Source organism: Chrysemys picta, chromosome 19, assembly GCF_011386835.1.
Source record: "Chrysemys picta bellii isolate R12L10 chromosome 19, ASM1138683v2, whole genome shotgun sequence".
NCBI lineage: Eukaryota > Metazoa > Chordata > Testudines > Emydidae > Chrysemys > Chrysemys picta.
This window is the reverse complement of record NC_088809.1, coordinates 22,816,754-22,834,265: the sequence shown is the minus strand read 5'-3', so window position 1 is coordinate 22,834,265 and position 17,512 is coordinate 22,816,754. Positions and strand designations below refer to the sequence as shown.

At 55.1% G+C, this 17,512-nt stretch overlaps 1 protein-coding gene and 1 long non-coding RNA gene across 2 annotated transcripts in view; one reads left to right on the top strand and one right to left on the bottom strand.

Moving 5' to 3' along the window:
* LOC103307124 (PHD finger protein 7) overlaps positions 1-17,512 on the bottom strand; it is a 210,594-nt gene that overhangs the window by 62,560 nt on the left and 130,522 nt on the right. The window lies entirely within an intron of this gene.
* Positions 12,777-13,690, top strand: LOC135976559 (uncharacterized). The gene is made up of 3 exons (XR_010593788.1): positions 12,777-12,858; positions 13,281-13,386; positions 13,595-13,690. It is a non-coding gene; the product is annotated as an uncharacterized LOC135976559 (long non-coding RNA).

Sequence of the window (17,512 nt, the reverse complement as noted above, 5' to 3'; positions counted from 1 at the left end):
ACCACATCCCCAGCTTAACACTCCCCATTCTTATAGCACCGCCGGGTCCTTTGTTAAGGTCAGACGTCGGCAGCCGAAAAGGAGCTTCACATCTTCTATCACCAGAATCTCATTCAAACAGGAAAACAACCAAAGGCAGAAGGCAACTTTGAGCCCTCTTTGAATTCCTCCTGGTGCTTTGAACCAAAGCAGTCACACTGAAGGCAACAATTCTCCATTCTTCAGTAGGGGCCCAATCCTGTGACGTGCTGAGGGCACTTAACGGCACTCAGGAACCTTTCAGGATCAGGCCCCATAGTTCCATATGCCAGGCTGTTATTATCCTGTAACATTTATACTGCATTGGTGCCTAGAGGCCAGCCAGGCCTGGGGCCAGTTGTGCTGGGGACTCCAACAGACAGAGCTAGTGTCTTCCTAGATGCCAACCACACACGCCCATGGGCTGAAATCAGAGCACATGGAAAAAGCTAACGTTAGCGTGGTATCAAAGCATCACTCCAACTAGTAGAGACATTGTCTACACCCAGTGGTCTCTGGTACCCATTTGTGATACGCTGCATGCACAGAAGGGAAGAAGGGAGGTTAGTTCTGTGGGACAGTGAAGAACAGAGGAGATATGTGGATTTTTTTCATGAATTGTCTATTTGATTGCAATCATGAAATCTGCCACATGGATGCAAGGAGTTAACTCAGTCCTAGGTGGCTTTGTTGTGCGGGGGGCCTCACAGTGTTTTTGTTTTGTTTTCTTGTTCGGCTGGGCAGCGCTCGAGGGTTTGGGTTTTTTTGTTTTTATGTTGTTGTTTCGGCCGGGCAGCGCGGGGGGGGGCAGTTTCGGCGGCACGAAACTGGGGGGGGGTTGAGGCTTTGGGTGGCCCGGCCCGGCCCAGTGCTCCGGAGGTTTGGGCGGCCTGGCCCGGCCCGGCGCCCCAGGGGTTTGGGCAGCCTGGCGCAACGGTAGGGGGCGGGGGTTTGGGCGGCCCGGCATGGCGCTCAGGGGCGGGGGGTGGTTTGGGCGGCGTGGCGCTGGGGGTGGGTGCGGGGGTTTGAGCGGCCTGGTGCAGCGCCTGAGGGGGGGGGCGCAAGTTTTTGGGCGACGCTGGGGGGGGGGAGCGGGGGTTTGGGCAAACCAGCGAGGTGCTTGGGGGGGGGGCGGGGGTTTGGGCGGCCCGGTGCAACGCTCGGGGGGGCGGGGGTTTGTGCGGCGAGCTGCTCGGGGGGGGGGGCAGGGGTTGAGCGGCCCGGTGCAGCGGCTGGGGGTGGGGCACGGGGGTTTAGGCGGCCCGGCGCGGCGCTGGGGGTGGGGCACGGGGGTTTGGGCAACCCAGCGAGGCGCTCGAGGGGGGCTGGGGCTTGGCCGGCCCGGCGCAACGCTCGGGGGGAGCGGGGGTTTGTGTGGCGAGCTGCTCGGGTGGGGTGAGGGTTGGGGGACCCGGCCCGGCGCTCGGGGGGGGAGTGTGGGTTTCGGCGGCCTGGCGCGGCACAGTGCTGGGGGGGCGGTGTTACGGCAGGGCGGCGCTCTTCTTTTTTGCCAGGGGCAGCAAAACAGTTAGAGCCGGCCCTGCTTGAAGCTCATGAGAAGCAGGGTCTGCAGAGAAAGAGACTGTTAGTGGCCCCAGAAGAGCTGGGGTACGAGGGCTAAGTCGGGCCTACCTAATTCTGGAGGGAAATTGTCTACATGGTCAGTTAGTGCGCAGCAAGTTAGCGTGCTCTAGATTCACACCCGGGCTTGCTGTGCACTAACTCGCCCTGTGGACAAGCCCTGAGAGAGGTGCAGCTCATCCCTGAACCGGGACAGGAACAAACCATCAACTTCCACCCTTTCAGTTTACGGACACTGGGCCAAAATTTTCCATTGCAAGATTTTTTCTGTTGAGAGAAAATGGCCTTTTTGTAGCAAAAAAATCCATTTTCACCTGCACTGTTTGGGGGGTATAGCAATGTGGACTCACCCCTACGGCACCTCCTGCTGGTCATCTCAGGGAATTACCTCACCAGCCTCCGGAGCGCCCTCTGCAGGCCAGTGATCCGCCTTACCGCTGGCCCCGTGTCCCTCCCAGACCCCGGTGCCCTTTTATCTGGGGTGCTGCCCCCTGGCAATGCCCCCACACTCTGCCTCTGGGTCTCCCCTCTCTGGGGAACCCCCAACCCTCTAATCCCCACCTTGCCTGACTCTGGGCTACTGCCAGTCACCGACTAGCCCCCGCGCCCTGGGGCGGGCTGCAGGGTCAGCCACTCATCATAGGCAAGGTCAGGTCTGGACCTGCTGCCTCTATGGGGCCTTGGATAGGGTTATCATATGTCCGGTTTTTCCCGGACATGTCCGGTTTTTTGGTAATCAAACCCCCGTCCGGGGGGAATTTCCAAAAATCCGAACGTGTCCGGGAAAAATACTCCCAGCTTTGCCGGCATCCCCGGCTTACCCTAGAGCAGGCTCCGGCGACTGCTGCTGCTCCCTGACTCCTCAGTTCTGTGCAGCTGAAGAGCGGAGTTGTCCGAGTGCTACCGGCTTCACGGTTTGCCGGGCAGCCCCCAGACCTCCAGACCCTGCCCCCGGCCGGGCGCTTCCCCTCCCGGACTCCGGCTGCGCTGGGGAAGTGCCCGGCCGGGGGCGCAGTGGGTCTGGAGGTCTGGGGGCTGCCCAGCAAACCGTGAAGCCGGTAGCGCTCGGGGAGCTGTTTCGTGTGGCTGGGAGGGAGGAGGGGGAATGCGGGGCGCTCAAGGGAGGGGGCGGAGTTGGGGTGGGGACTTTGCGGGAGGGGCGGAGTTGGGGCAGGGAAGGGGCGGAGTTGGGGTAGGGACTTTGGGGGAGGGGTGGAGTTGGGGAGGGGAAGGAGCGGGGCCAGAGCCCCGTGGAGTATCCTCTTTTTTAAAACCTTAAGTATGGTAACCCTAGCCTTGGACAAGGCCCTGCAGCCTGGGGAGTTGTCAGCCTGGAGCTCCCCAGCCCCTCTGGCCTTTCCCCAGCCCTGCCTCACTCTAGACACCTCTAGGTAGGCCCCCCCGGGGCCTAGAGAGAGTCTGTCTGCTCCTGGCCCACGGTCCTCTTATAAGGGCAGGCTGTCTCTGCTACACTCCTGCATTTCTCATCCGAGTTCTGGCTTCTCTTGAGAGCCTGCTGCTCTCGGCAGGTGCCGTGTGAGATTATGACGCTAGCAGACCAGGTGCCAGCTCATGCCAAGGTCCCCCTGTCTCCGCTGAAGACAGCCAAATACAGACTGGAAACAGTCTTGCACCCCTGTGTATTAGTGTTGTTAAAACAGTTATTTGAATTATAAGAATATGTTTAGCGTTTAGACTGTATTAAATGCATGTGAGTTGCTGCAGCTTTAATCTAATGTATAACATCTGTATCCTATATGGCAAGGTAGTATTTGAGCAGTTATATTGTAAGCCTCTGTAACTGTATAAATCACCCGACTGGAGAGAGAGATTAACTCGTGTGATGGACGGATCTGCAACTGAAGGTGTTACATCCTGCTTAGCAAGAAAGGCCCAGGGACACCAGATGGACTATTGTGGACAAAGGACAAAAGACTTTGTTGCTCTGCTCTTCCCCCGCCCCCGCACCACAATGAAGATGAGTCATGCAATTGGATTCCTCACATCAGTTGAGGTTGCAGCTCAGAGCACATGAGAGGAGGGGGATAAAACCCCTAACAAGGAGGCGCTGATTATCTTTGTGCTGCTTGGAGTCTGGGGGGGCAAGGTTTGTTAGGCATAAGCAAGAGATCCCCAGTTGCTTAGTCTTAAAGGACATATAGAGCTTGCTTATTATAGACTTCTATTACCTTTTGAAATTTAAGATTGTAACTCATTTGTGCATGTATGTTTACCTGCTTTAACCTTGTAAATAACCCTCTAGTTTCCTTTTCCTATTAATAAATCCCTATATAGTTTATTATAGGATTGTCTACAAACGTTGTCTTTGGTATGAGATTTAAGGTACAATTGACATGGGGTAAGTGACTGATCCTTTGGGACTGGGATTAGCCTGAATATTGCTGCGTCTGACGAAGTGGGTATTCACCCACGAAAGCTTATGCTCCAATACATCTGTTAGTCTTAAAGGTACCACAGGACTCTCTGTTGCTTTTTACGGAATATTGCTGTGATTCTTGGTGTAAGGGACCATCTATCACAAGGGTGGCTCACCTGCGTGGCAAGAGAGACTGGAGTACCCACGGGGACTGTCTGTGACTCCATGGTTAGGCTTTTTTAGTGCCTGAGGAGTTTGCACTTGATGATTGGTTGGTGAAATCTAAGTGGAGAACTCACCGCCAGTTTGGGGTTTGTGCCCTGGGGTTGGTACGCACGCTCTTGGGGCCCGGCAGGCAGCATGACAGAGATTAGCTGTAGGGGTAACAGTTTACAGAGGTGCTGAGACAGGTTTTCTAACCTTAGCAGTAGATGGGGCTGTGACCGCAGCATGGCTCAGCCCAGGCATTCGAGCACCACTAGTCAGCCTGGCTTCAAAACCATGAGATTTTTTTCCTAAAGTTACACCTGTCTCCCATCCCGTAGTGTTGGAGCATCCCCCAGTCTCTACAGTATTTACCCTCACAGCACCTCGTGCAGCAGGGCTGGTATCCCCATTGGACAGCTGGGGAGCTGAGGCTGAGAGAGACTAAGGCCCAGACGCTCAAAGGTGTTTAGACTCAATGGAAATTAGGTCCCACAGGGAGTCTGCGGCAGCGCAGGGGCCTGAAGCCGGTCTCCCTGTGTCCCAGGCTGGAGCGCTGACCTAGGCCCACCACCGCTGTCAAAGAAAAACGACAGCTGAGAGTCCCCTGGGATCACAGGAGTCTGGGTCCTGGGGCTTTAAGCAAAAACACCAAAATCATGAGCTGCCCGTGCTGTGACACTGGTTTTGTAAACGAATAGACCCTCTGGTGACGTCTTCAGTTGGATTCTCACCTAAGCTTTGCCCCTGTTATGATCCCGCGTCCCAGCGATTTTCTTACACTACGTCATTGCACGGCTGCCCCGGGGATCTTCTTTAAAGGGTTAAAAAAGCCATTGCCACTTTGAGCTGAACCGCCCCCTTCATTGCTTGGCTGCAGGGCTGTGCGCCACAAACCCTGCCGGTGCCCGTCCCCCTGCAGCCTTGTCTGCACTATTGCTACCGTAACCCACGGTCACATGGTGTCTCTGTCCCCCTTTAGTGGCCAGGCCATAGACAGCGGTTTGCGTCCCCTCCAGCGCTTGGGTTCACACAGCTGGGTCCTTTAACATGAGCAGCGGCCGATCCTGCTTTTAGAGACAGAGTCTCAACTCCCTACCAATGGTGCCCCGTCCATTACATTGGCCCTGCTCTGATCTACCTCTCTCGGACATCAGCTGCGGACGCTGTTTTAAACGCCCAATCCATGATACCTACTCTGAGCAGGGACAGCTAACACGGTGTCTAAAAAAAGCCAGCAGCCCAGATTCCCTCAGGCTCTCATGGCCGCTATGACCCATGGGGCTGGCCCGGTGCTGGTGCTGGTGGGAAGTGTTTGCAAACTTTCCCTGGCTTAGACAGAGTTAAGGAAGTTCAGAAACCAGGATCCTGACATGAACGTAAATCCCGACCCATTGTGACTGGGGGAGCGGAAAAGCCCCCGACAGCTCGTGCCCTCACAGCTAACGGCTGGTGCATACGGACCACAAAGGCAGCAGGCCCGGAAAGAATTTGTACCACCAGTGTCAGAGGTCATTGCCTCTGGGAGGCAGCAATGCCAGCAGACGCGCTGTATTTACACAGGCAGTCACTAGAGGGCGCTGGCGTCCATTGTATTGTTGCCTTGAACCTGTTGCCCAAAGCACCTTGCGCTTAGGCTGAGATTCATTTTTACCATTGCCACAGGCTGGGTCCTGCCATTTGGGCCCTGTGCTGCGTCGGGGCTGTGCGGGGCTGTGCGGGGCTGTGATGACTGTGATGCCGGAAGCAAACCCCTCCCACACAGCCTGGCACGCAGCACGCTCCCTGCACCATCCAGTGCCCACAGTGCCCAGCCAGGACCCTGTCCCTCCCCCACGCTAGGTGGGGGCTGTCTACTACGTCCATGTGCCTCTAGGGGAACAATCTGCTGCTCTAAGCCATTGTTCCTGGCAGCCTCCTCCTCTCCCACCCCCCGGGGGCAGACCCCAATCCAGCCCCTAATTAGCAGCCATAAATCAGTCCCCTTTCTAGCAGACAACTCCACTGGTGCTCCCGGGGGGATCTGCGGCACACTGAGGTGATCACCTGAGCGGGCGACACCGTTCTCACTCCTGCTGGCGTCGCTCAGGCTGTGAGAGCTCGCGGGGACATTTCTGTAACACACAACAGCCCATCCGTTAGTCCAGTAGCAATCCACGTGAGGCTAACGCGGCTAAGCCACTGGGCCACTCTTCAGCCTCAAAGATTTGAAAAGGACGTCCCGAAGCCTTGAAAACCGCCGCCGGGACTGGGTCGCGTTAACCAACGGCTGGCAAAAGGCCAGTGAGAGGAATCACGTGGAAGCTGGATTACATATGAATCAGCATGTCTGGCCAGGGCAGCGCGGCATGTTTAGAGATTAGCTACTGACTTTACCAACCCACTGGCACGTGGCTTTGAAAAGCCACAGGGGAACTAAAGCGCCAGAGCTTGTCTGCAGGGGGAGATTCACTGGCATTATCATACCAGTATACTTATAGTGGATCAGGATGTGAACTGAACTAAACTTGAATTAAGGGCAGTTTTATTCCAAATTAGAGTGTGAACATAGGGGATTAATCCAGTTTAACTAATCCAGTTTTAATTCACACCTTTACTGGATCCAGATTAATGTTCCTGTGTAGACGAGGCCCAAGATAGAACCAAATGAGCTGCCAGGCTTCAAATACAGTAATGAGAGATCCTTAAAGTCCCTCCTGGAAAATCTAGCTTTGATTTTGAGTAAGATAATGGCAGAAATAATGCGTGGAGGCCTCAAGGAGGATGGGACCATGAGCAAACGACAGCGCTGGGGGTTAGGTGAGACAGGCCGTGGTCACAGCTGAGGAGGCGGTCAAGATTTCATACAGTGACGTGATTTTGAGGGCCCATCTTCAGACACATGCAAGAGGCCTTATTTTCAGTGCTTATTTTCACCCTCGGAAAATCGGGCCTCTTTAAACTGTGTCCAGTTGGGGCCCAAAAATCAAGGGACCCAAAATCGCTGGGCACTTTTAAAAGTCTTGGCTGGGAGTCTGAGCCAATCGTGCCCAGGGATTAAAAACGGCGCTGGTCCCTGTGCTAAGAGGTGCCACAGCAGGCTGATGGGACTCAGAGGTGGCATCGCGGGAACCTCTGAACCGCGGGGAAGTGCCGCATGGTGACTTGCTCTCCCTCTCAGATACCACTGGCAACATTAGCCATCCCGAGCGAGTTCATAGTGTTCTACAGGGATGTGTATTGTACAGCGTTGGGGCCCATCTCTGTCATCCCCCCTAGTGACATAGGGCAGGGGATAAACGGCAGGACACCACAGCAGCAGCGGGGGCCAAGCTGGGAGGGGTGGGTAGCCCCAGGGAGGAGAGAGAGCGGAAGGAGAGCTGGAGCCATGGGCAGAGAACTGAGATCCCGCCTCAGACAGTGAGGGAACGCAGGGCGCGCTCTCAGGAGTTGCCCTGTCTCTCGAGGGATATCCACGCCTTGGCAGTTGTAGATCTACCTTCTGTAAAAGCAGGTGAGCCCATGGGTGCCAGGGAGAGCCCAGACGCAAGAGGTGGGAGAGGAGAGCGCTGGTGGAGGGGGTGGGGGGGGTGCATTGCAATAAACCACCAGGGAATGACGAGCTCACAGACCTGTAGGTAGCAGAGCCAGGGACCGGGACAGCGAAGGGTCCTCACTTGCGGGGAAGGGAGAGTCTGGCTCTCGGGGTGAGTGTGGTGGGTCCTGGCCTCCTGCCTCTGGGAGATGCACCAGAGCCGCCTCTGGTTCCACGCGCAGCCTGGCTGGTTGCTGGTCTCCCTGGGGCGGGGAGCTGGCGGGATGCTGGAATCAGAGGCAGATGGGTGACCGTCACCGCCCGGCAGCCCCCTGCACAGCCCCAGGAAAGCCAGCAGTGCCCAGCCCTAGGGCAGGAGAGGCCAGTGGGCAGCTAGTGATCCTGTGCTGGAGGAGCTGAGCTGGCCGGTGGCGGCAATGCTGCGGAGAGGCAGGGATGGGGCTCTCAGAGTCTGCTGCTCTGCTGGTCAGTCTCTCCAGGGGAGCAGAGCCGTGGACTGGGGACCTGGCTAGCAGGGGCGTAGCCAGGTTCTGGGAGCAGGGGGAGCGAACACACACAAAACGGCGCCACCCGCTGCCAAATGCTTCAAGATGCTCAGAGAGAAGCATACGTACAAAGTATTATCATGAAGGACCCGTGTCATATCCTTGTAAGTGCCCCCTGCTGGTCACCCGCTAACATTGCTGTGAGGGGCATTCCAGGCTATGAGCGCTTTATCCCTGGGATAAAGAACAGAATCCAGCCACTGCCCCAATCTAGGGGTCCCTGGGCCCACCCTTAGGGTACAGACTTCGGTGCATGTTGGAAGCTGCTATCCAGCTACCTAGTCCCTCTGGTTGCATCCCTGACCCCTCTGAGTTCCTGATATTTAAACACACCTCTCTCCCAGAACTCCAAAAGGTGTGATGCGTCAGTTTTAGCATTGAAACCCTCGGGGGCATGCAGTAGTGGTGAAGAGCGAGACACTTTCCTGAGACTCTAACACATTAATGCACTTTTATACTTCATCACGTAAAGCAGAGGAGAGCGCAGATCATACAAAACAATCAACACTAAACTCATGTTCCTCACCGCTCCAGGGCATTCTCTGGGCTGGGGTCCAAGTCCCTCGGGTTGTCTGCAGGCCTTGGTCTCAGGAACGTGGGTAACAGTAACTGGTTGCTCCCAAAGGTGCTGAAGACACAATGGAAGAGAAAATCCTTTGGCCTGGATTGAAATTATTCCGACTGAAAGTGAATGAGAGAAAATAGGTCCAGAGTTCTCTTCCTAGCAGCAGAAAATGTAGCGATTGATAGAGGTTCAGGTCAGAAAGGACCATTATATGCATCTAGTCGCCCCTCCTGTATAACTCAGGGCCTAGAATGTCACCAAGTGGTTCCTTCAGCCAACCATAGCATGGGACTGAGCCAGAGCACGTCTTTTGGAACGACATCCACATGCAGGAGAGCCAGCTGGCTACCAGAAAATCTCTCTTCTGCAGTGACGTGGGGTTAAGGGACATGGCGGAAAAGACATGGAGGCTGTGACTAAACTTAGAGCAGGGTGGGAAAAGGAGACGCAGTTGGGACCTGTCTACACTACAGGTCTGTCGTGCATTTGTAATCTGCTGACCCCCACATGTTGTTCAGAGCCTATGGACAACACAGCTCCTAAAGGTACGTTCGTTCTGTGCTTATCCCCTATGTACCAGCAGGGCTGGACGGCATTTCTCACTGTGATGTGGGGAGCAGGTACTAAGGGTCTGAAGAAGCTCTCAAGGACTAATTTTTTAAAATAATTGTTATCAATGACTTGGGAGAAAACATAAAATCACTGCGGATAAGATTGGGGGGTGACAAAATACAGGCAGAGTGGTAATTCCTGATGGGGAGAGGGCAGTGATACAGAGCGATCTGGCTCATTCGGCCCGCTGGACCCATTCAAAGGAAACAAGTTTGAGCAGAGCCCAATGCAAGGTCCTATAGGTAGCCACAAGGCACGCCGGCCACACCTCCAGAATGGGGACGTGTATCCAGGAAAGCAGTGACTCTGAAAAGGATTTAGGGGCCAGAGTGGAGAAGTCACTCAACATGAGCTCCCAGTGTGATGCTGTGGTGAACAGGGCTAAAGCCATCATTAGACGAAGGAGCAGACCCGTGAGTAGGATAGGGAGGTGACACAGAAGCAGTGAGACTGCTATTGGAATACTGCCTTCAGTGTTGGTGTCCTCCTTTGAAAAAGATGGTCCTAGAAATTGGAGCTGGGGCAGCAAAGAGCCACCAAATGTTCTGAGAGCTGGAGAAAAATGCCTTCTAGTGAGCTATTGAAAGAGATCAACCTGTTTAGCTTATCAAAAGAAGATTGAAGGGGACTTCACTGAAGTGTTGAAGTGCCTTAATGGAGAGAAAATACTGGGTATTAAAGGGCTCTCTAGTCTAGCAGAGAAAGGCAGAACGAGACCCAATGGCTGGAAGGTGAAAAGAGACAAATTCCTATGACAAATAAGGCACAAATATTCAACAGTGAGGATGATTGACCACAGGAAGAAGCTACCAAGGAAAGTGGTGGATTCTCCATCTCTTGATGTCATTAATCAAGACTAGATGCCTTTCCGGAATGTGTTTGCCCCAAAAGTAGCTATTGTGGTAGACAGGAGGCCTGTGATATGCAGGGGGTCAGATTAGATGCTCTAACTGTCTCTTCTGGCCATAAAGTCTACTCATTTCTGAGAAACCAAGTGTAGCATTGGGAGCAGATTGTGATGTTTTACTGTCTGGCCGGCTTGCTTCCTAGAATGAACACTCATTGAGCGGGGTGATCCACAGGGACTAGCTCAAACCTCCAAAGTGTCTGGCCTGTGGCAGGACATTAGCACTGCAGGGGAGGGGTGGGTGTGGCAGTGACATCACAAAGGCTTTTTGCAGGACCTCAGCCTATTGGCCAAAGGTGCAGGGGAGGTGGTGACCTCACAGAGAGATGCTGACATCAGCCAGGCAGGACAGGGGCGCAGGGCCAGGGAAACCTCAGAGACCCCTGTGGCTTTGCTTCAGCAAGTCTCCTTCTCGAGGTCTCTCTTTGAGGTCTGAGAGAGTATTTGGGTTCATGTATGTGAGCGCCAGGAGGAACCTCTTTTGAGTTTTCTCCTTTCTTTTTCCTGATTTCACTAGAAAACTGACGTCCCTGTTTAGAAGGTAAGAGCCTCCGAGAGGTTTGGAACCTGTTCAGTCTGCTGCATCTGGCGCCAGCTGAATTTTAGGCATGGAAAACACTAGCTTAAGGTGGTCAAATTTTATTCCCCACCTGGGATTTTGTCCCTTAGAATCTCTGAGGACATTAAGGTTTGTCCTTTTTCTTTTACCTTTTCCTCCATCCCTCCCTCCTTTCTTTTCATCTCTTACTTCTTTCGTCCTTTCCCCGTTCCCCTCCCACCACCAGGAGGGGGGTGTGTGTGTTGTGGGGGGTGCTCTACAACTCCCATTGTGGGAGGTAAACCGAAAAATGTGGGGCTGAAATAGTGCTCAGACAGTGATCCCCAGCGATGACCTGGGCCATCCTTTGGGCTCTCTGGTGACAACCCTCATCCTCCCGCCCCTCAGTCTCTACCCTGATTGGCTGAGCAGGGGGTTATTGACAGGGAGGAGACTCAGGTCCCTGTTGTTTTCTTTTAAGACCAAGGAAATAGTCATAACCAGTCATATGTTCGACAAATTTTACTGCTTCTCTGCAGTTCATTATTTTCTCTACCATTCCAGTTCTCCTAAAATACTTGCTGAATAATTACTATGAACTCTTGCTGGTCTGGAACTCACTTGAGAGCACTTTATTCAGGTCATTCAATGTCTGAAATTCAAGATCCGATGGTTAGTTTGAAAATCAGGGCTCTTGGGTCCTATTCCCAACTCTGCCACGGACTGGCTGTGTGACCTAAGAGGAGTTAATTCTCCTTTCTCAGCCTTAGCATCTCCCTCTTTCAAGTAGGGATAACAATCCGCCCCTACCTACCTCCCGGCGGGTGGAGGATGGGGATCTATTGGAGAGTGTCACTAGGAGCAGTGCAAAAGATGAGGTGTCCTATCATGTTTACTCAGATCAGATTAGGACATAATAGAATGGCTGAAATAGTCTATTTTATTTGTATTTTATTATGTTGCAATTGTTAAGAGCAGCAACTACTTAGCTCAGACTGAAACATCTCATCTAATTTTTGAGATCTGAGTGTCTCCTCTTTGTGTAGCTCAAACCTCCAAAGTGTCTGCCCTGTGGCAGGACATTAGCACTGCAGGGGAGGAGTGGGTGTGGCAGTGACATCACAAAGGCCTTTTTCAGGACCTCAGCCTATTGGTCAAAGGTGCTGGGGAGGTGGTGACCTCACAGAGAGATGCTGACATCAGCCAGGCAGGACAGGGGCGCAGGGCAAGGGAAACCTCAGAGTTCCCTGTAGCTTTGCTTCAGCAAGTCTCCTTCTCGAGGTCTGTCTTTGAGGACTGAGAGAGTATTTAGGTTCACGTACATGAGCGCCAGGAGGAACCTCTTTTGAGTTTTCTCTTTTCTTTTTCCTGATTTTACTAGAAAACAGACGTCCCTGTTTAGAAGGTAAGACATTAGGGTTTGTCCTTTTTGTTTTACCTTTTCCTCCATCCCTCCCTCCTTTCTCTTCATCTCTTACGTCTTCTGTCCTTTCCTCTGTTCCCCTCCCACCACAAGGAGGACTCTGTGTGTGTGTCGTGGGGGGTGCTCTGCAGTGGGAACAGGGACAATTCTCCAACTTTGGGCAGTCGAGAGCCTGGGTGAGATAAGGGGCGTTAAAGCCCTTTGTGAAGGAGAAAGGGGAGTTTCATGGTGTTGAGCACCAAGGAATTCTAAACTTTGCTAAAACATCTAGTCTGCAGAAACCAGAAATGGTCGGGACGAAGAGACGGGAGAAATTCTGAGATTGGTCACTATTGGGCAGGAATCGGAGGAGCGGGGGACAGGTGGGGGGATCCTGCTGGCTGTGTGGGGCCCTGGCTGTGTAATCTCCTCACTGGGAAGTGTCAGTGTGGCCCGAATCTCACACGCTCCTTTGTCTCCTTTGGGTCTCACAGAAGCTCATTGAGGAGCTGCCTGATAACTCTCCACCCGGCGCCATCCTCGCTAACTCCCTGATTGCTGTGGGCAACCTCAGGTACCGAGACCCTCCGGCCCGGTTCCCCTAACCCCAGTGCTGCTCAGGCCCAGGGCGGGGAGTCACTGCCCCTCCCACTCCCAGGTCACCGCCCAAGGGGTGGCTCCTCTGGCAGAGGTGCGGGGAAGGGTCACTCTCTCCTGGCTGAGCTGTTCTTTTCACTCCAATAACATTGCAACGGCTTTGGGAGAGGCTCACTCCCAGGATCAGATACAGGAGGGGCAGTAGGGTGTAGGGAACAGGGGCTATTCCTGCCCTGCCACTGTCTGTCTGAGAAACCTTGGCCTTGTCATTCCCTGGCTCGGTGCCTCAGTTTCCATTCTTGCCAGCCTGTGCCCATTTCGCTGCAGTTTCACCTGCGTGTTGGTGCCAGTCCCATCCCTGCACTGCACAGTCTAATACCGGCTCCTCTCTCTTGCCAGCACCATGACGCCTGCCCTGGAGCCAGAGCTGGAGACCCACCTCCTCCGAGCTGCCCTGCACGCCGTCTTCACCCTGGGCATGGAGAAGGACACCACCCAAGTGCAGGTAGATCATGCTGAAGTCATGGATTGAAGAGCCAGCTGTCATCCTGCCATGAATCCTTGCTAATTGCCTGCAGTGGGATGTGAATGAGAGAGGCCAGGATATGTGTTTGGGGCCTCACCAGTGCTTCCCAGAGACCCCACTTCCCATCCTGTGGCAGATGTAGCCCCAGTTTCCCTAACTCTGACCCATGGCTCTCCCTTGCTTTCAGGATCTGCCTAGGGTCTTGCCAGACCTCCTGGACGCCATGCTGGGGAACCTGCTGGCAGAGTCCCCAGACACCGACAGGCTCCAGTACATCTTGAAGGTGAGCCCGATGAGAGGGGTGGGGGCAATTTTACCTTCACTCTTAGATCCATTTTCCAGTCTGTCCTCCTAGCCGGGCCCCCAGTGGGCATCCTTGGTCAGGGCAGTCAATGCAATGCCTTCTTTCCCCACAGCACATTAACTACTGGATCGTGTCCAGGGTGCCGCGAGAGAGAGCCAAGGCCGTTAAGAGCAGCACGGCCCTGCTCAGATCCACCATCACCCTCCCTGAGTTTGACGTAAGTGACCTCTGACCCCAGCTTCCTGACTCCAGGGGTAGGTGGGCTGGCTCCGACGGGCTGTAGGATCTGCTGCTGCAGGGGCTGTGGGTTAGGAGTGTTCCTCTTGGGGAGGCAGAGTCAGAGCAGAGAGTGAGCCTGGCTTGAGTCAAGTTCTTCTTGTCCTAGTTAAGTGGTGACTCTGGGCTTTTAAGGGGACTGTGCTCCAGGTTAATGCCTCCCTGTCATCCTGGAGCAGCTGTGGAAGCAAGTCCTCACGGAGGGCCCTGCCCACAGCCCTGTGCTCCAGGCTTCCTTGGGGGCAGAGGAAATTAAGGGTCTGGCTCTAGCACCTATCCTCTAGCATCTCCTGCAGAGGGGCTGAGGGGAAGGAGAGTCCTGGCCCGGGGGGGACTGGGAGCTGACAGGAAAATGCTGATGGAGTCCCCTCTCCCTCTCCCGTCCATTAGAACTCAGCGGAATTCCCCAGGACTGGTCACCACATGGCACAGCTGGCTCTGTCCGTCAGTGACCCAGCCAAGGACATCAGCCGGCAGGCCAGGGAGGGGGTTTACCGGCTCTACCAGCTGCTGCTGCACCAGAGGGGTAAGGAACCCAGCTGGGAAATGGCACCCGCTAGAAGAGTGAGACTGGGACCCCAGCCAATTTCTCTCAGACTGACCCCGGCTGGAGGATGAGTCTCTCTATCTCTTTCTGTCTTCCACACCACGCCCTGCAATTCTGTTGGGCCGGGCACGCAGCGAGGACTCTGCCCACTGTGCAGCCACCAATGGGATTGGAAGGACACAAGCCCTGCAACCGGAAGGACAAATGTGTGTGTGTCTCTCTCCCTGTCACCTACTCCCTCCTGGGGGAAACCCAGCAGCTGATGGGGGACAAGGTGAGCAGCTGCATTAGACTCAGGAGATTGGGGCGGGGCCCAGGCCTCATTCCCATCCTGTGGCCATTCGCTGGCCTGGCACAAGGAGCCTGGTGGGGAATGAAAGGGAGAGCAGGTGCTCCTGGGAAGGGAGATGAATTCACCTCCATGAGCAGGAGCGAGCCAGCTTGTCCCCGGAGCAGCTCCACCCAGCTCTTTAGCCAGGCTAATTAATGACAAGCTTTGCCTCATCCCAGACTTATGTTCTTAGGACAGGGTGCTATCGCTCTTGGGAAGGGCAGCAGAGTCCCCCAAGTGCCCTCTGCGAGACTCTCCTGTCCCACAGGGCCGCACCCAATTCCTAGTGGTCTGGTGTCTGTGTCACCCGAGCCACCACCCAGAGTTGCTGCCATCACTGGCAGCCTGGGAGGCCAAGGACTGACGGGTGATGGCGTCTGACCAGGCAGGGCTGAGGCACATGGGCAGGGGACGCTTGTCCTGCTGCTGGCAAGGCTGGACCCATTCTGGAGAGAACAGGAGGATTCAGTCAGCAGTAGGGTTACCATGTCTAATAAATAAAAAAAGAGGACCCTCCACGGTCCCTGGCTCCGCCCATTTCCCCACCCCTAGCCCCGCCCCAACTCCGCTCCTTCCCCGCCCTAACTCCTCCCCTTCTCCCTCCCACTCCCAGCCATGAGGAAAGGGCTGCCCCAGCGCTACCGGCTTCACGGTTTCCCGGGCAGCCCCCAGACCCTGCACCCCCGGCCGGCGCTTCCCCCAAGCCGCTGGAGCAGAGCAGCTGGAACCGGGAAAGGAAGTGCCTGGCCCGTGGCTTGGGGTCCGGAGGTGGGGGGGCTGCCCGAAGCCGGTAGCGCTGGCTCGGGCAGCTCGGCTCTTAAAGTCTGAGAGGGGAGGAGCGGAGCAGCTCAGCTGGAGCCGGGGAGGAGTGCCTGGCCCGTGGCTCCGGGTCCGGAGGCAGGGGGGGCTGCCCGAAGCCGGTAGCGCTGGCTCGGACAGCTCGGCTCTTAAAGTCGGAGAGAGGAGGAGCGGAGCAGAGCAGCCGCGGGAGGGGAAGTGCCCGGCCGGCATTTTCCCGGACATGTTTGGCTTTTCGGCAATTCCCCCCGGACCGGGGTTTGATTGCCGAAAAGCAGGACATGTCCGGGAAAAACCAGACATATGGTAACCCTAGTCAGCAGGGGCTGCCGATCCGTCCCATTCACCAGGGCTGCCATCCTGCGGCTTCCGCATTAGTGGCTGGGGAAAGGAAAATGGGATGGGGGGACTTGGGGAAAGGTCTCAACCTCCCCACATCCCACTTCACTGCTGCCAGAATCCCTCCTGCCCCCCCGCTACAGTCCCCTCCCTACCCAACCTGGGTGGGGCTGGAGGAGAGGGGTCTGAGAACTTGAGCTGTGGATTGGAGGTGGAACAGCTGTCAGGGGCACTGAGGGGGAAGTGGCAGGAGATCCCCATACAAGGAGGGGGGTTGCCACTGGAGGTCACTAGGAAGGACAACAAGACTCCATCCTGGGGGTCAGGAGCGGGAATCCATCCCTCAGAGGGGGGCAGGGGCTGGGTGGAAATGCTGCTGGTTCCAGGGGCCGTTAATCCCCCCTGATTCCTCGGAGGCGTCTGAGTCTCAGACAGGTTCTCGTTCCCTTGCAGCAGGAGGACGTCACGGCCAATGTGATGCGCCATCTCCGTATCATGCGGCACTTGCGCCAGGTGCCCGAGGCGCTGCAGGGCCTGTGCCTCTGAGGCCACCAGCAACTCCCGCTCTCTGCTGCAGGTACTGCTCTGGCTCTCTGTAAATGGGGAGCTAGTGGAAGGGGAAATGGAGCCCCCTGGCACTCACAGAAACCCTCTCCCCTCTCTGTGGAGCAGGGTCCTTTCCTCTGCCCCCAAATTCCTTCATCTGGGACAGGAGCTCTTTCCCTCACACCCATTCCCCTCCCCCCTTTCCTTGATCTACCCCCATCCCATTCCCCCTGCGCCCAGGCAGAGCTCTGCCTGCCCCATATGGTGCAGAAAGGCCTGTGATATGCAGGGGGTCAGATTAGATGCTCTAACTGTCTCTTCTGCCCATAAAGTCTACTCATTTCTGAGAAACCGAGTGTAGCATTGGGAGCAGCCTCTGCTGTTTTACTGTCTAGCCAGCTTGCTTCCTAGAATGAACACTCATTGAGCGGGGTGATCCACAGGGAGTAGCTCAAACCTCCAAAGGGTCTGGCCTGCGGCAGGACATTAACACTGCAGGGGAGGGGTGGGTGTGACAGTGACATCACAAAAGCCTTTTGCAGGACCTCAGCCTATTGGTCAAAGGTGCTGGGGAGGTGGTGACCTCACTGAGAGATGCTGACATCAGCCAGGCAGGACAGGGGCTCAGGACCAGGGAAACCTCTGAGTTCCCTGTAGCTTTCCTTCAGCAAATCTCCTTCTCGAGGTCTCTCTTTGAGGACTGAGAGAGTATTAGGGGTCACGTACGTGAGCGCCAGGAGGAACCTCTTTTGAGTTTTCTCCTTTCTTTTTCCTGATTTTAGAAAACACACGCCCCTGTTTAGAAGGTAGGAGCCTCCGAGAGGTTTGGAACCTGTTCAGTCTGATCCATCTGTTCCACAAGTCCTTCAGTCCAATCCACTTCCCTAACTAATTTCCTTAATTTTTTAAAGTTAGCACTTTTGGAAAAAAAAAACCTTGTCACAGATCTATTTTTGTTTACCCT